The 24,019-nt window shown below is 46.6% G+C and overlaps 2 protein-coding genes across 18 annotated transcripts in view; one reads left to right on the forward strand and one right to left on the reverse strand.

Annotated features, from left to right (window-relative positions):
* The window catches only part of ANGPTL2 (angiopoietin like 2), a 39,519-nt gene extending 26,998 nt beyond the window's left edge, over positions 1–12,521 (reverse strand). Inside the window, exon 1 of one of the 2 annotated variants that reach the window (XM_007528839.3) lies at positions 12,048–12,521. The gene's annotated coding sequence lies outside the window, so the exon portion shown is untranslated. Of the gene's footprint in view, positions 1–9,158; positions 9,178–12,047 lie in introns of those variants that run through there. The other variant, XM_060200204.1, reaches the window with a different exon arrangement.
* RALGPS1 (Ral GEF with PH domain and SH3 binding motif 1) overlaps positions 1–24,019 on the forward strand; it is a 353,198-nt gene that overhangs the window by 222,604 nt on the left and 106,575 nt on the right. The gene's annotated exons all lie outside the window — the stretch shown is intronic.

Consider the following 24,019-nt stretch of genomic DNA (forward strand, 5'->3'; position numbering starts at 1 on the left):
TCCCTCACCTCTAATGCAGCCTGTTCACCCCAGTTTCTACTGTGCTAGTAAATGATCTTCCAGTTGCTCAGTCCTTGACTTTTTTTTTCTTTTAGCATCTAACTTGCCAACAAATTATAATAAGCATCATCTAAGGAATATTCTCAGATTCCAACTGCTCTCTCTCCACCATTGTACCTACCTTTCCCTCTCACCTGGGTCTAACCGAACTCCCTGGGCCATTACAGAAGTCAAATTGGGTTATTAGTATACTCAAAATCATCCAGTTGCAGTCTGCATGCTCATCCTGCTCTGCACTTGCTCGCTCTCAAATTCCTCTCATCCTTTCTCTTATAACTCCAGTCACACTGGCGTCTAGGATGTCCTTAAGCTCACCATGACTCAAGGCCTTTGCACAGGCTGTTTCTGTCTAGTACACTCCTACTCTCTCTCCTCACTGTTACTTGCATTCTGCTGATATGTCACCTTCTGGGGATGTTCTCCCTGCTTACTTAAAATCATGACCTTAATGCTTTCTCCATCCCCCTGCCCCAGCTCTCAGACCTCATCAGACATATCATGTCTCCCTACCCATCTCCTTGAATTTCAGTTTCATAGGGTGTGATGTCGTGTCTGCTTTTGTCACTGCACTGTTCTCAGTGCCTCGTACATGTCCTGGAGTCTGTAGGAGTTCAAGAAGTATTTGTGAGTAGAATGGAAAGATGCATCTGTAAATAATTGTCACATAGTGTGGCATGCTGTGAAGAGGGACATAAGCAGGAGGGCCCCTGGCCAATGACTGCTTGGGGCAGTAGAAGCTGCACAGAAAGAGACCACTTACATGTGTGTTCATAACATCCATTGACTGAATGTCCACACTGAGCCTGGCCTTACACTACATTTTACAAGTTTTTTTTTTAATTCTCACAATGATTTATTTTTATTTTTATTTATTTTATTGCCACTAGGGTTATTGCTGGGATTCCGTGCTGGCACTACGAATCCACTGCTTCCAGTCACTTTTTTCCCCCAATTTTATTTGATAGGACAAAAAGAAATAGAGAGGAGAGATAGAGAAGGCAAGAGAAAGATAGATACCTGCAGACCTGCTTCACTGCCTGTGAAATGCCCCCGCTGCAGATGGGGGCTTGAACCCAGGTCCTTGCACATAGTATTATATGCACTAAACCCAGTGCACCACAGCATAGCCCCCTTTACATTGTTAAAGCTTGAATACCTCAAGGTTTGAATACCTCAAGCCAAAAAGGTAGCTTAACCAGGACTCAGTTCTGGCTTGAGGTATTCAAGCCTTTACATTTAAATGCATATAATCTCAGCATTTCTAAGTTTCCATGAATTTACACTAAGATGACAACCACAACACAGACCTGAGTGTTTCTGTCTTCCTAGGCTTCTTTAGAGGCTTCTCTGGTGAGCAGCCTGGGCCCAGGCCTTACTCTGTGTACCACTCATCGGGCAGTTACAAAGTAAACCCTTTGGGGCTGGCAGGATAGCTCACCTTCTAAGTTTACCTGCTCTGACATGCACATGATTGTGATTCGAACCCAGCCCCCATCTGGGTAAGTTTTGATGCTATAGTGTCTTTCCCACTCTCCCTCTGTCTCTATTTCTGTTGAAAAAAAGTTGACTCAGAGCTGTGAAACTTTAGCAGTGACAACAGTAGTAATAATAACAACACCCTGTACTCCTAAAGCTACACTGAGCTGTTTTCTGATTGTATAGAAAAACTCAGGCCCGGTTCTGAAGGCAAGTTCTCACCTTGCAAGTCAGACAGAGATAGGCATTTGGAGTGTCTGCTCTGGTTTGGCCTATGAGGTAGGAGTGCAGTGACGTTAGTGGAAACCGGCTGAGTTTGTGAGTGTTTGCCTGGTTTCCAACGCACTTTGGCTGATCCTGCAAAGACTGCCATGCCCAGCCCAAGAACAATGGGGAGGAGCTGCCCTCCGGCTAGGGCGGGCTTTATAGGGCTTGCCTTCTCTGGACCTACATCTGGTGACAAACACCTCTCTGCTGGCTCTGATGCCCCTGTGGACTTCAAGAAACTGCTAAAGACTCAGAGAAGCAGCCTGGTTCCAGGAGGGAAGGACTGACTTTTCCTACCTTATCGGGTCTCAAAATCTAGGACAGCTGTGCTATTGATTGTGTGGGTTCTCCCAGATTCCCAGGATTTGAGATCCTCTGTGAAGTGGAGTGTCCCAGTTGACTAGCACACTAGGACAGGGGCATGGAACGGCCTTTGCAGTTAGAAGTGGAAATAATGTGAAAGCAGCGTAATAACAAGGACAACAAAGCCAGGCTAACAGTGAGCAGTGCTGATCACGTACAGGCAGTGTGTCCAGCATTCTTATCCTCTCCTTAAATCTTTTCCATCTCCCCCCCTGAGGACATACCATGATTAATCACTCCTGTTCACAGAGGAGGATCTGTTTGCTTGTCACGAAACTGGTTTCTGACCAGGAGATCTGTCTAGTTTCACTTCTCAGCCCCAAAGCAAGGTTCGATTGCGTCCTGTCAGACCTGATGACCCTGTCTTGTCATACAACATTAGCAAAGAGAATCTGTGTGTGTGTGTGGGGGGGGGCAGTTAGAGACCTTGTCTTTAATGAGTTTTTTTTTTTAATCATTTGACAGCACTCACATAGGCTTTAAGGTTCACAAGACCCTGTGAATCACATTATCTCATTTAATCACCACATAACCCAGAGCTGGTTACTAGCATGATGCTTCACTTGAGAACCCAAACTCAAAAGGTGGTGGTCTCTTGCTCAAGGTCACATTGCAAGCTCTGGTAGCACTTGGTGAAACTATTTGATTCCGAGCCTCACTACATAATCTGTGCTTAGTGTGAGTGACTCTAGCCAAGTGGGTTACAAGGAAGGGCAGGAACAGGACACTGTTGGGTATTTGACACATACTGTCCCAGATAGTCCAGTGAGGCTGCTATTCCTCTCATTTTCTAAAGGACAATGCTGAAACCCAGAAAGGCTAAGCAACTTGCCCAGGAGCCCATGGCACTTAGGAGCCAGAGCTGACCAGCCTGGAGCTCACGTCAGCCTGACACCAAGAGCTGTACTCTGTGCTGTGTGGTCTTTGAAGTGCTTTATTTTTCTTAAAATTCCCAACCCCTCTCCTCAGTTTTTTCTAGTTTGTCAGTTCTTAATGGGCAGTAATGAGTTTGTTTACTTTGCTCTCTTGTTATTTATTCAACTAATTGTATCCCAGGAGAAATACACCCCAGCATTCCAGCCGTTTCAAGCCTGGAGAAGAACTCAACTCCAATCAAATCGATGCTCTTCAGTTTCTTCCTTTGACCAACAAAGAAAAGCAAATCCAACTATTTTCCTTGGCTTCAAAGTTAAAATAAAAACTATTCTGGAAATTGCTTTTCCACATTGTTTTGTGAGGAGTTTCCATTATGCACGGGCTTCCCTCCCCATAAGTGGGGCTAGTGTGAGTGAGACACGTGACAGCTGTGCACATTTGAGATGTGGCTTCCCCAGAACTTGGGTTTCTCCCAGTTTCTGGTGGGCCCTCCAAGTGTCCCCACTTTTCCTGATGTGGTGGGACCACACACTATGTGTCCAGGTCCCTCTCAGCACCACAGTACTACAGCTTAGGCTGGCTAGGGGCCACTTCAAGGAAGAATCTTTTACATTAAAGGGAGCTGTGTGCCCTGCCTCATAGCAGAAGATGCTGGTCTGGGCTGCTCTTGTTGAGTCTTTACCCCCAATGGTTAGGAATGGGGACAGTTCAAAATAAAAGAATATCTAAAGTCAGTTTTCTGTATGACCTAAGCACATTGAGTTTATTATCTCACTTAACCCTCCCAACTATCCTGGGAAGGAAACCGTGTCACAAACGTTAGTCCAAATTATAGTATGGCAGTTTTCTTTTTTATTTATAATTTTTAGTGTGTGTGTGGTGGGGAGGGAAGGAGGGAGGGAGGGGGAGGGAGGGAGAGGAGAGAGAGAGAGAGAAAGAGAGAGAGAGAGAGAGAGAGAGAGAGAGAGATCACAGCACCGAAGCTTCCTTCAAGGTGATAGGAACCAGACTTGAACCTGGGTCACATATGACAAAGCAGCACTTTACCCAAGAGAGCTACTTCACTGACTTATATGGCATAGAGTTTTCTAATTCCCACAAAGGTGCTTTAAAGCTAACAGCAGAGCTGACAATTTTCCCCATTTGCCAATAAGAAAACTATTGAGACTGAAAGACCATGAGTCATTTTTCCCAAAGTCACCAAATTACTGAGTAGCAAAAATAGTAATACAACTCCAGAATAGGCCATACTAGATGTATAGAAACCAAAGTGCTTAAGTGAAAAGAAACTCAAATGATACTGGGCTCTAACACCCCTTCCCCTTTTGCAAAGTGAGGATGGGAGAGCTCAAGGGACCTCTCAGGACTACTGGACCTAAGAAAACCTCCAAATTAAGTTCATGCTGGGGTCTTACCAGTCCATTTTTATTCTTGTCTAAAGAACTCACAGAACCTTTCCCTGTCTCTCTAGCCAGCCATGCCCCTTCATTCTGTGATCAGGAATGAATGTCAGGGATAAGTCCAGGCCAGAGGCTTCACAGGTGCCTGGGAAGCAGGACTCTGCCAGTGTGGGGGAGAATTCTGGAAATGACACCTGGCCCCCAGTGTGCCTGCTTGCCCTGGACATCTGCATTATGGAAAGCCAAGAACTTGATCTGTGCTTGAGTGAGTCTGATGCACCTGGGTATGCTTAAAGACTGTCGGAGCATCACCAGGACAGAAAAGAAAGAAATCAGAACTTCAGCGTTGACAATTTTTTGTACTAAAGCTAGTTTAGATGTATAGTATGCCAGTGGGGAGGGGTCCAGACAAGGGAAATCCAAAGAAAAGGTATTTGAGGACCCATAGTATAGATCAGAGTAGCTGTCTTATATTTGTTGTAAACTTGCTGCACCCAGTTATCTCCGTTTTGATAAGTGCTTATAACCTCATGATGAGGGACCATGCGTCCTGGTTGGCCCCTGATAGAACTTGTTGTCTTATGTGATTAACAGACACCTATAATCACATAGGATTTTTATTATTCTCATAGGTATTCTGATCAGCTTGGGTAACAAATCATACGACCCCCTACCTAGGAGAAAGGTTATGCTGTCTGTATTTTTACAGTAGAGGAAACCAAGTCCAGAAAAGTTAGGTCACTGGCCTTGGAGTGAACGTTAGCACTGAGACTCAGCTTTCCACTGCATGGTCCATATATGCCCTCAGGTCTGTCAAGACTATCTCTCCTGTTGGTAAGAAAAGGTACCATTCTATTTGTTTAGTAGGTAGAATACAGATTAGTTTTCGGTTCTTGTGAACTGAATCAATAGAAATAGCTTTTGAATCAACACAAGGATGGATTTTGCTAGCTCTTGACCATCCCAAGATGGGCATCTAGGTCGAGTGGTAACATCTTCACCTTAGAAAACCTGGAGAAAGGACTGTGCATTACTTGTCCTGGGTGACTCACCACTAGCCTGGAGACCAGGGAGGGCAGAACCACATCTCCAACTGCCATCCCCTCCCAGTTTAGGATCCTGTGAATCATTCCCCATCAAAAGACCATGTGGACACCCAGGGAGTCTGGAACCAGTTCCCAGATCCTGCCAACTTGAATGAGCTATCTTCCCATCTATCCATCCATCTACTGTCCATCCATTTACCCTGTCCGGGCACTAAGTATTGCTGCAGCCTAGGCCAGCCCTGTTTGTGGGGAATGAGAAGAAAGGCATAAGCCAGAGAAGTCTTGTCTAGGAGCAGAGAGATTTGTCAGCAAGACTGGCCTTGTTGGGTTGATTGATGCCCTGTGCTCCCAGGCTTCTGTCATTGGTGAGTTTCTGGATCCAGGAAAAGGCTGAGTTCATGGAGGAGGCCGGTTGTGGTCACAATGTGAGATCACAGGACAGGAGGGGGTTGTGGTTAGACAGTGGGGAGCTAGTTGCCTTTGCCAGGGGTGACAAGGATGCTGCTGTTACTTTTTCATAGTGTGTTATGTGGGAACCATTCTGAGATTCCCCCCAAAGCCTGCATCGAGTCCTCTGTGCCAGGAGCCTCAGACAGCAGAACAGAGGCTGGGAGAGTCTGCAGAAGCCATTTCAGAGCCTGGCCTCTGAGTTGGCTGCTGCATTTCCGGCAATGCCTGGTGTCCTCTGGAGCCCTGGAGCTCAGGGAATCTGAACTGAGAGGGAGAAGCCAAGTCCTGGGTGGATAATGCTGCCCCAAGGTAGCTTCCTAGGAACTGTGGATCTTCTCTGGAGTTGTTGTTCTGGGCCAAACTGAATGGTTGGCACCTGGGCTACCATAGCCTGTTGGCATGGGCTCATCCTCTGATCACTAAGAACTTTTTATGCCGCAGCAACTCTAAGGGAAGGAGTTGTTAATCACCATTTCAAAGATGAAGAACCTGAGGACAGGGATGGAGCCACTTGCTAGGGCTATCAAACTACCAAGTGGTGGAGTTGGGCTTTGAACCAAGTTCATCCACTGTGGAACTGGACTTCCTATACACTCCGTCCTCTTGGTCTCAGGCACTCTCTCCCCCACTGTCCACCCTGCACATGGCTCCAGTCCTGTCTTTCTAAGGCACATCTAGTGTTTCAGTATCCTTTAAAAAAGAATTTGTGTCTTTGCACCTCCCTGTCTCTACACGTGCTGTTCTCTCTGCTTGGTGCCTACCCCTGAGTCTTAATGTGTGCTTGTCTTACTTGCAGAGCTGCTCTTGCCAGGCTGCTCTGTGAAATCATCCATTCCCAGTGGGGGATCCTCCCAGGAGCAGCTGTGGCTGCTTCTACCATGGCACCTGAGACATAGATTGTACTTGTCTGATTATTTACCCCCAGAGGTAAGTAATCCTTAAACAGGATCAGGATGACTCTCTCTCTCTCTCTCTCTCTCTCTCTCTCTCTCTCTCTCTCTCTCTCTCTTCTCTCTGAATGTTCAGGGACCAGGAGGTCTCCTGGGCTACTGACTAAGAATTCAAAGTTTTATTCAACTAGGAGCTGGAGTTGGTGACTAGAGATAGTGCAAGAACATGGTGGACCTAGACCCTAATGGAGCCCATAGTAGTGAGAAAAAGGGCAACCACCTTTGATATTGCAGAATCATTCACTCTCCTGATGAGAGCTCAGGGGACTGTTGGGACCCTAATTCAACCAGAGTGGAGGTTAAGGGGGCACAGAGGGCAAGTATCCCTGAAGAGACCTTGACCGGACAACACAGAAGAATGGTGTGCATTTTAGGATTGAAATTTGTTTGCCTGGAACTAAGGTTTGCTTCATTCATTCAATCATCCCACCGAGAGTAGGTACTAAAGGTTCAAGAGTGATTAAGAAACACAATGTTTCCCTCATGGAGGATGGCGTAGAATCACCTCAGGCAGGACTGTGGGCATTCCTGGCGCTGGGGAGGTCATCAATCATCCCTCAGAGATGAGAAGAGAGTTCATTCTTGACTTTTGCAAGCTGTTATTGGGCCTGATTTTCTGATGGAGCAGGCAGCAGGGGGAGTCTGCTGGCCCCAAGATACACTGATTTCTCTAGAGACTACACCTACCACAATAGTTCAATTGTGAGTGGCCCAGCTCCCCACCCCATCCCACCCCCCCACCTCCCCCCACCCCCCCACACATTAACATTTCTATGATCTGAACATGTCTTATAATTAACATGTAATGGGATACTGTAATGTCCCTACACATGTGCACACTCCCCAAAACTGTTAATAATTCAGTCATATGAGGGGAGATAGCTTTGCCATAGGAGTGGCTGTCAGAGTGAAGCTCTGATGTAACCTGTCTATCACTACTAACTACAAACTACCAGTGACTGAAAGGCCTCTCTGTTTGGAGTATTATATATAAATTCACAGAAAAGCAATGCTATTCTATGATTTGATTCATTCTTGAGATTTCTGCAGTCTTGTTTATCCAGTATAGCAGTGGGCTGGGTTTAGAATGAGCCCAGATCTGGGTCTGAATCCTTGTTTTCTGGGTCCCACTAGCAACGACCTCTAAAGAGAAGAGCTGGGGGCCAAGCAGTGGCACACCCAATTAAGTGCACATAGTACTAAGCACAGGGACCCATGCAAAGATCTGGGTTCAAGCCCCGGCTCCTCACCTCAGAGAGAAAGCTTCACAAGTGGCAAAGTAGGTCTGCAGGTGTCTCTCTTTCTCTCTCCCTCTCTGTCTTGCCCTCTCTTCTCAATTTCTCTCTGTCCTTCCCCATGAAGAAAGAAAAAAAAAAAAAAAAGGAAAAAAATGGCCACCAAGAGTAGTGTATTTGTAGTGCTGGCTCTGAACCTTAGCAATAACCCTGGAGGCAAAATAAGAATAAAAATAAAGAGAAAATCTGTACTTTCTGAGCCTCAATTTTCTCCTCTGTAAAATGGGGACAGCACCACCCATCCTACAGGGCCTTCTCAGCAACACCCACCTCCCTTTACAGCCCCTACAGTGTTGTTTGTTTATGTCATGATCAGACTCCCAAGCCACCCACACCACTGAGCTGTGGGTGCTAAAAGCAGCAGCCCTCCCCATCTGGCTGTGTTCAGTTGAGACCATTTTGGATTTAGTGGACTGTGATTCAGAAAGACTGGGAGCTGAATGTACCTGCTTCGGGCAATCTGTTAAGTCTGTGCCAGTGTAGCTACTGGTTGCCATCTCGCCAGAACTGTGTGGTGTAGTCCAGTGTAGATTGTGAGGACATGAGCTCTGACTCTACACCCCCCGAACTTCCCTGTAGGAATGTGGAAAACATAAGGATGACACCTCAGGCCCACAGACCAGAGTTTGCCCAGGACTCTGCTCCCCAGACTTCTGTAATGCTGATGTGGGGATACAGCACAAAGGACCAGGCACATGAGGCTCTACAGTCAATCAGCTAGCTTGGAATTCAGTGTAGCTCTCTGATTGTGTTACCAGACACACAGTGCGGCAGTGCTGAGGCTCATGTGTAAGAGGGGGGACCATATAGTGTCCATTCTGTCTGAGAGACTGGCTTCTCTGACAAGCAGATGAAGCATCAGAATGTGGCAAGCGGCTGGTTTTCAGATGGAGAAGTGAAGCTTTCTGCAGGTCAGTAAGCCAAACTGGTGTGGCATCTGGGGCACTGGTCAGAGAAGAAAGAAGCTGAGATAACCTTGCACAGAGCAGTGGAGTCAGTTGAGAAAAGGCATGAACTTCAGAGCCAGACTGGCCAGGGATCAAGTACCACATAATCACCAACTGTGTGACCTTGAGCAAGTTACTTAACTTTTCTGTGTCTTCATTTTCTCATCTGTAAAACGGAATGCTCAAATTAGAATCTACCCACTAGGGTCATGGTGAGTGTGAAATGAGACTATGCATGTGCTTTCCTTGAATGGATACCTAATCACTGAAACCCAGAGGAGTGGGTGGAGAAATGGGTCAGTTTCTTTGCTCATGGATTTGCAGTGATATATGGGGTCCCTACACCTAGGTGCTTCACACATCTTTTCTGCTTCATCATGACTACTTTTCCTGAGTGATAATTACAACCACCCCTACCCCCCTCTTTGTTATCTAGGGCATTTTTGCTGGCCAGTCAGAGCCTCTGCTGAGCCTGGACTGCTCAGATACCCCAGTGAGCCACCATGCCAGAGTAGGAGAATCTATAGCTTTTATTTTCCAAGAGGAACAAATGTTTGACAGCTTTTCAAAAGGCTTCCCAAAGTCCAGAGACCCCACCAAGAACTCTAGAGACCCAGGAGAGAAGGTTCTGTCTTAAACTAAGTTGTACTAGTGCTGGCTGGTTGAAGATTTCCCCAGATTTGACTTCCGTTACAGCCTAGCTAGGGCCTGGTGGAGGGGTCCCTGACTTACCCTCTGCAACCCCAGGATGGGCCTGCCACCAGTCCTCCTGCTTCATGAACATCTGTGGCATTAGGTGGGTCATTTTCCTCACCTACTACAGTTCGATGTGAGAACAGCAGGCATACAGTACTGTCTGTGCAGGTAGCAGGATACTTCTGTACCAAACAGACCCAAGGCACTTTTGTTGGTAGCATCTGTGCTTTTCCTTTGTGTGGACTTCTGGGACCCAGCCATGCTGCAGGTCGTCCCTTTAGGCTCCTTGAAAGACCCTCCTGTGAGCAGCAGGAGCAGCCACAGCATGGGAGTTAGGGTTCTGACGGCCTTACCAGGACGTGTCAGGACAGAGAGAACTTGGTTCTATGCTCTTCGCTCTCTACCATTCTTTTTCATTTTACTTTTAAATTTTTATGGGGGCAGATTAATGGCTTGCAATAAATACAGTTGTTGGTACATGTGTAAAATTTCTCAGTTTCCTGCAAAACACTCTCAGCCCCAGCCTCGGTCCTCCTCTACCATCATGTACCAGGGCCTGAAAGCCCCTCCTCCCCGCAGAGTCCTTTACTTTGGTGCAGTACACCAGTATCTTTGCCATTCTGCCTGACGTGGTCCATAATATTCAATGACTAATGTTTTCTGAGGATTTGTCTAGGACACCTTTGTTTGGGTTTGATCCTGTGTGCTTCTCCAAGAGAGCAGTGGAATGCGATTCAAAGTGATAGATTCAAGTCCTTGTGCTGGCACTTACTATGTGACCTTGAGCACATCCCTTAACCACTGTGCCTCAGTTTCCTTTAAAATGGAGATGAATAGCAGTCGCCATGTAGTAGGTATATGTGAGATTTCTCCAAGCTAGAAGTTGCCTGACTCAGAGTAAGAGTAATGTAAGTAGTAACTGTTACTGAGAGATGGCCATAGTTATTATCCTCTTTCACAGATAAGGAGACAGACTTAGAACTGCAAAGTGTTCTCAGTATAGTTGGGTCAATAGTAGAAGAGGTGGGGTCAGACAGTGGCACACCTGTTTGAGTGTGCATGTTACATTGCACAGGCACCCAGCTTCAAGCCCCCAATCCTCACCTGCAGGAGGAAAGGTTCTCAAGCAGCGAACCCATGCTGCAGGTGTCTCTCTCCCTCTCTGTCTCCTCCAACCATCTCAATTTCTCTATGTCCTTTCAGTTATATATATATATATATATATATATATATATATATATATATATATATATATATATAATAGGAGAGATAGGATCTGACTCTGACTTCTCTCTCTGCCTCAGTTTGTTAAAATACATGTGGGGAGCATTGGTGAGCTTGGGATGTGGCATTCTCAGCTTTCATCTGAGTCCCAGAGAAAGGAGAGCCTTTCTGAGTAACAGAACTGACCTCCGGGAGCTCTCGTAATCCCACAGCAGAGGCAATAGCTGACCCGTGACACACATATCACAGGAGAAGGGAGGGATCAGCAAAGAATTTCTGCTGGGAAATGTTATCTAATGCTCAGTGCTTTCAAGGGACCGGGAATGTGGAGCCTGTGCTGAGGAGCTGGGGAAGCCACATCCTCCTCTATTTGCTTGGTCCACTTAGCTCACAGCCGTGGACTCTCTGGCTGGTCCTTCTTGGTGCTGAACCCCTCTGCTCTGCTGAGGGTGTGTACAGAGGCTACACAGCTCCCAGAAACTTTCTGAGCAAGGGGTCTGTCTCCCACAGGACAGCCTTTGCTTTTCCTCTAGCCAGTGCAGAGAAGTCCAAAGCTTAAAAGCAGCCTCCCAAGTCCTTGGACTTCCCATTATCAGCAAAAACTTGGGTGTAATGCTCCTCTCAAACACACACCTCCACACAAGCACACACACAGACACACAACCCAGCTGCCGAACCGTGCCCAGGAACCTCCTGCTTACATATACCCCAAAGGCTCTTTGTGTGAAGGAGGTGAGTGGGGCTTACTGATGACGTCCTCAGAAATTCAGCCTGTGATCTCATGCCTGCAGACCACTCTCTGAATCAAGTGTCCAATGGTCCTGCACCACAGTTGCCTTGCTTGACTCCAGGTGGAAATGAGAGTGACCCCTCACCTGAGATCCAGTTGCATATACACCTCCCAGCAGGAGGGGTCAGGATACTCAAGCCCCGAGATGTGGGGCCAGCTGCTGCTTCTCGCCCCCTGCCCCTCAGTGCCACAGAGCTGGCCCCTTACCTCTTCCCTCCTGCTTGGCTCCTGGGGCAGCTGCTCACATGCTTCACCTGGACCGTCAGTGGTGCAGCCTGTCCATGGCCTCCGGGAGGAACCCCCAAGTTGCAGGCCAGACAGGCCACCAGAGAGTCTGCGTCCCTGGCCTCAGTGCTCTAGCTGCCTCCACAGCAGGACTTTGGCTGGGCTGGGGCGAGGGCTGGCTGGGGACCTGCGGGGGCAGCTCACAACCTGCTTTCCCAGGCAGCCAGGGCTGGCAGCGATCTCAGTGTCATGCTCTTCGGCTCGGGGGCTCAGGCAGCACGTTCAGGGCTCAGGGTCCAGCCTCTGCAGCAGCCTCATTTGAACTCCCAACTCCTTTGTGGAGCCTTTACATGCTGCCGGAGGAAACTGTGAGCACAGCCTGACCCTGGTTGGCTACAGGCTCATCTCTCCACCCACCAGTGCAAGAGGATCCCCCAGGCCCCAGAAAGGCTCCGGGCCTCCCCTCAGCCCCAGACAGAGGCGGGCTGCCTGGTGATGTCACACTAGCTCCAGCCCCATTCGGCCCGGCCCCTCCTGCCCCATCCCACTTTGGCGGCCTCGGCGGCCCCCTCCTTCCCTGGCAAGGGCAGCCTGGCCAGCTTTGCTGCCTGGCCTGCCTGCTTCTCAAAGCCCAGCAGTGCACAGTGCACTCTGCTGGGGCTGAGTACTCCCTCTTTGATCCAGGCACTGGCAGTATAGGTAGTTGTGCTCAGGTTTCCCAGAGTCCCAGGTGGGCAGCTCCCACACACAGGCTGATCTCACTAGCTGCTCTTTTAGGACCTCACTCTCATCTCTGAACCCTGGGGAAAAGCACCCAAGACATCTGCACAGAAGCCAGCAGTATCTGTGCTGTGAAAAATAGCAGGAGGCAGTGGCTTAGGACAGTGGAAATGCAGGTGGAGGCAGGTTGAGGAATACACAGGGGGAGCCCCAGAGAAGCTCCTTGTCATTTCCCACCTGGTGTCCTGGATTAAGTCCCATCACTTCCCTAGGCACTCCTTTCCTACATCTGTGAATGAACCCCACCTTCAAGGACCACAGTGGGGGTTCTGTGAGGTCGTGCAGAGGGCAAAGTGCTTCTATAGACTGAACTCGGGACTCTGGAGTTGGGCTGGGCAGGATTCTCATTTCCAGAACCTCTGCTGACTGCCCGCTGGACTTGTTGAGGAACAGTCCATCAGAGTCCTCAAAAGAGCCTGTCACTGTGGTGAAGCCTTGTCACTGTTTACATTCAGAGCACTGCCCGGCCAAATGTGGTTGGACAGAGACTCCAGACCCACTGGGTGCAGGTTTATCCTCCTGCTTGGACAATAACCATGTGAAAGTAATAGAAGTGAGCCTTCCTTTGAAAAAAGTATTAGCAAGGCCAGAGATAACTCACCCAGTAGAGTGTATGCCTTACAATGTATGAGGCCCCAGGTTCAAGCCCCACCACCACACGGGAGCACATTCCACCAGGGTAGCTCCCCAGATGGAACAGTACTATGGTGTCTCTCCTTTCTCTATCTAAAATAAAAGGAATGAAAAAGTTGATTTGGGAGGAGAAGAATCATGCATGCATGAGATCCCAGTGTTAGAAAGAAAAGGGGGGGGGGGATCATGCCCCAGGTCCCTGAGCAGACAGGTCCACTGCAACACTTCCCCTCCTTAGGACTATCACTCCTGTCTTTGCAGGGAAGAAGTTTTTCTGCTTGCTTCTGTGTCGCCCACCCTGCTCAGACTTTCCTTTTTCTCTCCATCCATTTCTTCGTTTTTTCTTGTTAGTAATTTTTAATTTCCTTTTTTTTTTTCCTCTATCCCACCTGTAATTGCTGGGGCTTGGTGCTATCAGTACAAATCCGCTGCTCCTGGAGGCCATCACCCCCAACACACATTATTCGCTAGGACAGAGAGAAATTGAGAGGGGAAGAGGAATAGAGAGGGAGAGAGAAAGACACCTGCTTCACTACTTGTGAAACGTCCCCCCTGCAGATGGACATTGGGGGCTTGAACCTGGGTCCTTGTGCTTAGTACTATGTGTGCTTAACTGGGTGCACCTCCTCCTGGCCCCCTATCCATTTCTTTTCTTTTCATTTCTTTTCTTTTCTCTTTCTTTCTTTCTTCCTTTCTTTTTTTGCCTCCGGGTTATTGCTGGGGCTCGGTGCCTGCACCACAAATCCACTGTTCCTGGAGGCCATTACCCCCCCCCCCTTTTGTTGCCCTTGTTTTATCATTGTTGTTATTCATATTCTTATCATTGATGTCATTGTTGTTGGATAGGACAGAGAGAACTTGAGGAGGGGAAGACAGAAGGGAAGAGAATGATAGACACCTGCAGGCCTGCTTCACCGCTTGTGAAGCGGACCCCCCCCTGCAGGTGGGGAGCTGGGGGCTCAAACAGGGATCCCTATGACAGTCCTTGTGCTTCGTGACATGTGCGCTTAACTCGCTGCTCTAATGCCCGGTCCCCCAAATATTATTTTTTTAATGAGAGAGAGAGGTGGAGAGAGAGAAAACTGGAGCATCATCACCCTGGCACCTGGGGGTTGTACTCAGAACCAGAACCTTTTGCTTGAAAGTCCAACACTTAACTGCTCTGCCTCCTCAGTTCCAGGTGATTTCTATTTTATCTTAATTTTACTCAGGTGATTTGTTTTGTTTGTTTGTTTAAAAAAATTTTTTAAATTATTATTTATTTTCCCTTTTGTTGCCCTTGTTTTGTTGTTGTAGTTTTTGTTGATGATGATGTCGTCGTTGTTGGATAGGACAGAGAGAAATAGAGAGAGGAGAGGAAGACAGAGAAGGGGAGAGAAAGACAGACACCTGCAGATCTGCTTCACCGCCTGTGAAGTGACTCCCCTGCAGGTGGGGAGCCGGGGGCTCGAACCAGGATCCTTACGCCGGTCCTTGCGCTTTGCGCCACGTGCCCTTAACCCACTGCGCCACCGCCCGACTCCCAGGTGATTTGTTTATATAATTTTTTTAAATTGCCTTCAGGCTGATCATTGGGACTTGATGCTGGTGCTATGAATCCACCACTCCAGGTGGCCATTTTTTTCTTTTTCTTTTTCTTCTTTCTGTTTTGTCTGATAGGGCAGAGAAACTGAGGAGGGTGGGGAGGACAGTAAGGGAAAGAGAAAGATACTCGCAGACCCGCTTCACTGCTTGTGAAGCGTCCCTCCCTGTAGATCGAGAGTCGGGGCTCAAACCCTAGTCCTTGTTCATAGTAATGTGTGAGTTTAACCAGTTGCTCCACTGCCCGCCCCAGATTGATTGATTTATGTATTTACTTTGGACTCCAGGGTTATTGCTGGGGCTCGGTGCCTGCACTATGAATCCATTGCTCCTGGAGGCCCTTTTTCCCATTTTGTTGCCCTTGATGTTGTTGTTATTGTTGTTGTTGCCATTGTTGTTGTTGTTGTTGTTGGATAGGACAAAGAGAAATCGAGGGAGTCATGTGGTAGCGCAGTGGGTTAAGCGTATGTGGCGCTAAGAACAAAGACTGGTCAGGATGCTGGTTCAAGCCCCCAGCTCCCCACCTGCAGGGGAGTCGCTTCACAGGTGGTGAAGCAGGTCTGCAGGTGTCTCTCTGTCTCTCTTCCTTTCTTTTTTTTTTAATTTATTTTTATTTTTTTTATTTAAGAAAGGAGACATTAACAAAACCATAGAATAAGAGGGGTACAATTCCGCACAATTCCCATAACCTGATCTCCATATCCCACCCCCTCCCCTGATAGCCTTCCCATTCTCTATCTCTCTGGGAGTATGGATCCAGGGTCATTGTGGGTTGCAGAGGGTGGATAGAAAGTCTGGCTTCTGTAATTGCTTCCCCGCTGAACATGGGCGTTGACTGGTTGATCCATACTCCCAGTCTGCCTCTCTCTTTCCCTAGTAGGGTGGGGCTCCAGTACACATTGATGGGGTCATCTGTCCAGGGAAGTCTGGTCAGCATCTTGCTGGCATCCGGAACCTGGTGGCTGAAAAGAGAGTTAACATACAAAGCTAAACAAATTGTTGAACAATCATGGACCTAAAGACTGGGATAGTGCAGATGAAGTGTTGGGGGGTATTCCCTGCATGCTCTTGTGTACTTTTGCTTTCAGGTATATATTTGTCCCCTAGTTTATGGGCACATGTGAACCTATGCTCTATCTCTCTTCCTTTCTATCTCCCCCTTCTCTCTCAATTTCTCTCTGTCTCTATCCAATAACAAATAAATAAAGTTAAAAAATTAAAAAAAGAGAAATTGAGAGAGAAGGGGAAGACAGGGGGACAGAAAGATAGATACCTGCAGACCTGCTTCACTACCTGTGAATCGATCCCCTTCAGGTGGGGAGCCGGGGACTCAAACGAGGATCCTTATAACAGTCCTTGCGCTTCATGCCATGTGTGTTCAACTCACAGTGCTAACGCCCGGTCCCCCCAGCTTTTATTTTTAAAAGGCTATCTTAATAACTGAGTAGAAACTTGATTGATTAGAGCTGCAGAAATAATCTCAAGTGGATGGGAGAGAGTTGCAGCCTTCTCTCTGAGAGAGGCAGGTGGAGGCAGTGGAACACACTGAGCACAAGGAGTTCCTAGAACTGCTCCACCTTCTGAGAACAACTGTGGTCAAGTCCAGAACCATTTAGTGACCAATTTACTGTTCCTAGGGTCCCATCAAGGCTGGACATCCAGCACAACCTTGCATTAACCTCCCCCTTTTAAAAAGATTTTCTTTATTTATTAATGAAAAAGATAGGAGGAGAGAGAGAAAGAACCAGACATCATTCTTGTACATGTGCTGCTGGAGATAAAACTTAGGACCTCATGCTTGAGAGTTCAATGCTTTATCCACTGCGCCACCTCCAGGACCACAGCCCGCTCCCTTTTGATGGCCTTGGGCAGTTGAGTGTCCACTGGAGACTTGAGCTGTGGAATCTAGTTCTCGTTTGACCACTCAGTAGCCCTAACTCTCACTTTCCTCATCCGTCCAATAAGATAGTATAAGGTTCCACCTCAAGATAACAATAAAAATTTTAAAATAAAACTGGGTCATAACTGTTTAAAAAATTCAGCTCATAAGGCTCTTGTGAAATTTAAATATGCTGTAACATGTATTGCTCAAATGTGATACTGATTATTTAGTAAATACTCAGTAAATGTTGGCTGTAGTCATTTGATTAGCTCCTTCATCAGGCTGAGCTTCTGAGGGCAGGTTGTGGGTGTGGGACATGTACGCCTCTCCTTTTGCATGCCCCCCCACCCGGAAGCAGTAGTGTGAATGAATGGCAAAAGGGGAAGATGAAGAGCTGTGACCTAGACTCTTAACATATTTGAGTTTACACCAACTCTGTCACTCACCTTGAGCAACTTCCTCAAATGCTGGTCATTCATTTGAATAAAGGTGGATTGGTAATACTCACTTCTTGGGATTAGTGTGAAGATTGAGTAAGAAAATGTAATGAAAGTGCTTTGCCCAGCGCTTGGCATCTAGCATCAGCAACTGTTTAACTGATGTGCGGTGCTATTGTTGGTCCTCCCTACCCCCCCCCCCCCCCGCACCTACCCCACCCGGCCCCTAATCCTCTTCACTCTGTAGAACATCTGCCGAACTCCTAACTCAGCAACTCCCAGGAATCTTCCAAACTCCCCCAGAAAAACATTCCTTGTCCTCTTGGACCAAAAAGACTTGGCAGGACTTGAACTCCAAACTCTCTCCTTCAGGCAGCTGCTGAACTCTTTGCACCAGCTACTACTGCCTTCTTTTAGGCTCTAGGGATGCTCTCTTTAGGTGTACATTTTAGAGGTTATCTAACAATTTGAGGGGAATTTGTGCAGTAATTATGGAGTATTCCTTCTGTGCTCTCTCCTGTCTGACATTTCTGCCTTCAGTTTCCATCCCCAATATTCAACCTCTTTCTCATCTTCCCAGCCAGTAATAATACTGCTACATTCTATTTTAATTCTATTCTTCTCTGTAAGATCATGAACTGTGGAGTGTATGTGTATGCTTTCTATCATTCAAGGACCATGTCCTCTCCTATTTCTGTTGTTTTGATTTGTTCTCAAACATATATGTATATGGACCTGGTAATTAAATAGGGGTGGATGAGTATAATCCACTCCTCCAATTCAGGAACTGGAATTCCACCATCCCTACTGAATTTGTCTTCTCACCTGAATCTCCTGTATTTTTGCTACTATAGGTGACTTACTATAAACCTAGTGGGTCGGGGGTCAGGCGGTGATGCAGTGGGTTAAGTGCAGGTGGCGCAAAGTGCAAGGACCGGCGTAAGGATCCCGGGCTCGAACCTCTGGCTTCCCACCTGCCGGGGAGTCGCTTCACAGGCGGTGAAGCAGGTCTGCAGGTGTCTTTCTCTCCCCCTCTCTGTCTTCCCCTCCCCTCTCCATTTCACTCTGTCCTATCCAACAATGAACACGAATGACATCAACAGTGGCAATAATAACCACAACGAGGCTACAACAACAAGGGCAACAAAAGGGAAAAATGGCCTCCAGGAGCAGTGGATTCATGGTGCAGGCACCGAGCCCAGCAATAACCCTGGAGGGAAAGAAAAAAAACCCCAACAAAACCTAGTGGGTCATTTGGTTCTCAGGTCAGCTGTCTACCCTCCCTGCTCTTAGAAATAGTCTGTTGGAATGTGTCAACCCAAGAACCTCTTGATTCAGCTCAGTATGCCAACCTGAGCACTTGAGAATCAAAGGGATGTATTACCTTCAAAGTTTCTTCTTCCTTGGTGCTGTGCATCAAACTTAACTTTCATTTTAATTTTTTTATTTATAAAATAGAGATATTGGCAAGACCATAGGATAAGAGGGGTATAATTCCACACAGTTCCCACCACCAGAACTCCTTATCTCATCCGCCCATCCCCACCCCCTTGAAAATTCTCCTATTCTTTAACCCTCTGGGAATATGGACCCAGGATCATTATGGGGTGTAGAAGGTGGAAGGTCTGGCTTCTATGCTTCCCCGCTGAACATGGGCATTAACAGATACATCCATACTCCCAGTCTGTCTCTCTCTTTCCCTAGTGGGGCAGGGCTCTGGGGAGATGGGGCTCCAGGACACATTGGTGGGGTCGTCTGCCCAGGGAAGTCAAGTTGGCGTCATGGTAACATCTGGAACCTGGTGGCTGAAAAAGAGTTAAGATGTAAAGAAGAATAGTTGTTGTCTAATCATGTACCTAAAGGCAAGAATATTGCAGGTGAAGATTTGAGGTCTCCGTTTTGGAAAAAGCTAGTAGGTCTATTTTAGGTATATTCCAAGGAGCCCATGAGTTTACTAGTTTTGCCTGAGCCTGACATCTAATATGTAGGTAGACCCAAGGTATTATCTGGGGAGATGGTGTCGTAGTTGGGAAAAGGATTAGAAAGCTTGATCAGGGAAAAGAGTAGCTCCCAAATATAGTAAAAGAATATAAATATCTTTAACTGTAAACTGCATCAATTTGATCTGGGGCCATATTCAGCACAGGAACCTATGTGGCCTCTATATCCCTATAGGTCTGAGCTCACATTCTGTGGTCATGGCTAGGAACATTGTAGATTGCACTAATTTCAGGACCCATCGTCCTCAAATAGTAGGTACAGTATGTTGTCCAACCTCCCTTTGGAGAATGGAATATTCCCTACCATTGTTGATCCACATTGAGGGCCAGGTCCTATAGAGGCCCACAAAGGGGTCCATTGTGATATTCCTGATGGAGATGACCAGTGATGGTGGAAAGAGGGATATGTTAAGAGGTCTAGGCCCATCATGTCAGGACTCCCCGTCTAGGGCCCCAGATGATAGGGTGGCCTGGTAGTGACTAAAGAGTCATCTTTAAAGTATGCCAGTCTCTTGCCCTTATCTAGCTTTGGTAATCCTTACTTTGTCTGACACGGTTAGCTTTGGAGTGATTGAGGGACGTGGAATAGGAAGTAGGTGAGAATGGTGTCTAGGTCTAAATAGAAACTATTTGATTAAGTACTTTATGGTGTCTTTTTTAGGTCTTTCTACTTGCTTGCTGCATTTATTGATTCACTGCAAACTGTTGTGCTCTATTGCTTTCAGGTATATATTTCCCCGCTAACTTTTGGCATGTGTACATATGCCCTATCTCCTGGACCCTGGTCTATATCTAGGTTTTGAGGCTTTGTTAGGAAGTGCACCACCTAAAATGGAATTAAGGAGGCCTATGAGTGAGGAAAGGTCTCACCAGAGTAACAAAGCTGAAAGGTTGAAATTCCATGCCCTGATGTCTCTGGACACAGTCCGAAGTGAAACATGTCGAGGTAGTACTGGTTGCATTGAATAGGTTGAGATCAGCAGATGCAATTGGTATAAGTTGGGAGAAGCATGCAGGAAAGTGAGCCCCACCCCAGAGGTTCCAGGACTGGGAGAAATACGGGTTTTATAGAGAATGGGTAAGATCCCTGCTGTCTAAGGGTTTAAGAAGACAATAGATAGTCATTGCTGTAAACAAATTATTTGCCAGTTGGGTTAACTTAGAAAATCCCTTTGTTAGAATTTGCTGTATCATACAAGACCTCACCATAATTTATGTCCTTTAGTGTTATTTACATATAGCTGTATCTTATAAAGTGACGCCAACAGTTGCTTCTGTTCTCCCTGGTCTAAGCTTATAGGTGATTTAGTATTTCAAAGCACAAGTTATTATTAGAGACATATAAACAATTTGAGTCCACTATTAAAATTCAGTCTGATTACCCACAAATTTAACTTTCGATAGAAATCTGTTTCCTCAGGAGTCAGGTGGTAGATAGCACAGCGGGTTAAGCGCAGGTGGTGCAAAGCACAAGGACCGGCAGAAGGATCCCAGTTCGAGCCCCTGGCTCCCCACCTGCAGGGGAGTCACTTCACAGGCAGTGAAGCAGGTCTGCAGGTGTCTGTCTTTCTCTCCCCCTCTCTGTCTTCCCCTCCTCTCTCCAGTTCTCTCTGTCCTATCCAACAATAATGACATCAATAATAAAACAAGGACAACAAAAGGAATAAATAATTAAATAAATAAAATATTAAAAATAAAAGAAATTTGTTTCCTCAAAATGCTCTAGAAAATTACTACTCTTCTATTAACAAGAAGATTAAGGTTTATCAAAGTGAAATTCTTTGCTCTCAGGCAAAGTTCTGGTAAAGGAACTGAGACCTACCTCAAAGCAAGCAGGAACACAGTTGTCCAGAAGACAAATTGTATTTCTCTGATCCCAATACTTTTTCTCTTGTTTTAAGGCCTTTGAAATTGGAATGCACCTTAAAGTCAACCACATGTCAAGGTTTAATGGTAATGGTTTTCCTTTTTTATTAGGACATTACCCACTTAACAGTTGACAACTCTCAGATTCAAGGAAGTGTGGCAGTTTTATTGATTAAGACTCCAGATAGGAACAAAAGGACAAACTGGTCAGTTGGTCTTGGAAAGGCTGGGATGGGGGGTAGGGGTCAGGAGGCAGAGGAGGAGGCGGAGGGTATTTAAGCATCAGGAAGTCTGTGCAACTGCCCAAAGCCTCTGAACATCCTGACTTAACCAAACAGCTGCCTCTGAGCTGGGAATGAGTCAGCTAGGCATCCTCTCCTAGAGGTGATGTGGTCAGATCCTGTGACTTGCTGGCCCATGCCTAGCAGAGGAGCCTCACATGCTATAGCTCTGTTGAGAAGCTAGGAGGCTTGTGTTTGTGGGAAGATTCTAAAGTAGAGCTGCTGTTTATCCTGTCGTGCCCAGTGTCACAGAAGATGTCCAGTCACCATGGGGGAAAAAAGAAAGACCCTTTGAGCATGCTGTGCCTGTGTCTAATCAAATGTCAGAACAGGGCAAATACTTGGTTAAAAGTGACTTAGCGAGTCAGTTGTAAACCTGTGTGTTATCTATTTCATTTCCTGATGTTTGACTTACCTGTTGGGAGCAGAGTCTGTATCACCTCATATTATAGTCAAATACATTTATTTGTTCTGCTGTCAACAGGAAGTTATTAATTTCCATCTGAGCACCAGTTTGGACTCCAGGTCAATTTGTCTACAGCCAATCTACCAAGAGTTTCAGTTGACTGGATTTCATTTTGGTCCTCTTAGTAGGACTTTAAGGATTACTCATTTGGTCCTGTTCCTGCTCTCTCATACTATAGCTGATCTGGGGGTCCATCCCCAACAGGGGAAACTGAAAAACAAAGAGAAAAGAGAAATTTAGTATTTGTTTGCTGCTGGAACCTCAGAAGTGGCCCAGCCTATAGAGTGCAGGACTTACATGTGGGAGATGCTGGGCTTGCACTCTGGCACCACATATGATGTAGCAGTGCTACCATTCCCTGTAAAAATACTAGACCACTGTGTTTTTTGTTTGTTTGTTTTTGGTTGTGATTGCTGAGGGCTATGTAGCCAGCCTAGATGGCTGCAGAGGAGACAACAGCAAACAGTGGTCAGGTGAGGTGGTGTGAGATGGAATTTTCAGTACAAGGCATGAGAGGCCTGATGGGGAGGAGAATAGCATGGGAAGGGGGTATGCGAGGTCACAGAGGTCAGCAGGGGCCAACTCACACAGAGCCTTGGAGACCAGGCCGGAGATCTGCCCTTTCTCCTGAGGGCAACAGGAGCCAAAGTAGGATGGAAATGGGGAAGTATGTCATTTGTGGCTGGAGCAGGGAATGGACATGTGGAGGAAAGGGAGGCCAGTAGGCACAAAGGAGACGCGACATGGGTGGACCACAGCTGGCTATTGGGCACAGACCCTGCAGAGGTGTTGGCACCCAGGACCTCACACCATATTCTGTGTGTCCCCAACCCTCAAGAGACACAACTATTCAAGTTTGCTCAACAGAAATCAGTATGTCTTTGGAGTAATCAGGAGTAAGAAGTACATGTTGGGAGCCTGGATAACAGAAAGAGGAGGAGGCAGCACTTTGACAGGCAGGCCCTGGAGGTCCTGAGTAACTCCCTCTGTCACCAATCTGGCTCCCAGGTGCTCTCACACAGGCCCTTGCCTCCCTGGTGCCCAAGGCTCCATCTGCCAGGCAGGTGCAGGAAGACAGTGCCTGTGGTCGATCCTTGGGTTGTCCTGCCAGATACATAGGCTGGAAGCCAGGGCAGCAGGTCATCTTCCTGGCAAGAACCTGAGGAGGCCAGCCTGATTCCTCGCCTTAGCCCCTCTTCTGTAGTTGGAAGGACCAATTTTCAAAGCACATTGGCATTTGTTCCTGCCTTGAACCTCACAGCAGGTCTGGCAGTAATTATTCTGTTTTTCAGGAATTCACGTTCCTGAATGTGAGGCTGTGCATTTACAAAGATCATGTTACTGTCATCATTTATTAAGTGTTTGCCATGTGCCAGGTATCGTGCTGGCCCTTTGCACTTACTTTATCCCAATCTTCCCAGAATCTCTGAGGTCTTTGTCATGGCTTCCACTGGTCCTGAATGCTTTTGTCTTCTTCTTTTCAAAAAATTTGAGTTACTTTCTATGGCTGTGTTGATATCAATACAAATATGTTGAAATTATATATAGACACACATCTAGATATTGTGGGTTCAGTTTCAGACCACCACAATAAAGCAAAAGTCATAAGAAAGCAGGTCACACAGATTACTTAGTGTGTGTGTGTATATATATGTAATTTTTGTTTACACTATAGTCTGTTAATAGTATGAATGATATTATATCTAAAATGCTAAATCTTGATTAAATCTGATACAGAGACACAATGTGAGCACATGTTTGGAAAATAGCACTGACAGACTTGCTTGAGGTAGGGTGGCCATAAGCCCTCAATTTGTAGAACAAAAACAAACAAAACAAGCAAACAGAAAAGAAACACAGTATCTTGGGAGAAGAGTAAGAAGGGGCATGCCTATATTAGATATTTTCGGAACTAAAAGCCAGTATTCTGTTCTTATTTTGAAAGAAACTAGAACATTTCTGTGAGTTTCTGAAAGTGTTTTGAGCTCAAGCACCAGGCCTGTTATACTTGATGGATATCTCAGCCCT

Source organism: Erinaceus europaeus, chromosome 10, assembly GCF_950295315.1.
Source record: "Erinaceus europaeus chromosome 10, mEriEur2.1, whole genome shotgun sequence".
Taxonomy (NCBI): Eukaryota; Metazoa; Chordata; class Mammalia; order Eulipotyphla; family Erinaceidae; genus Erinaceus; species Erinaceus europaeus.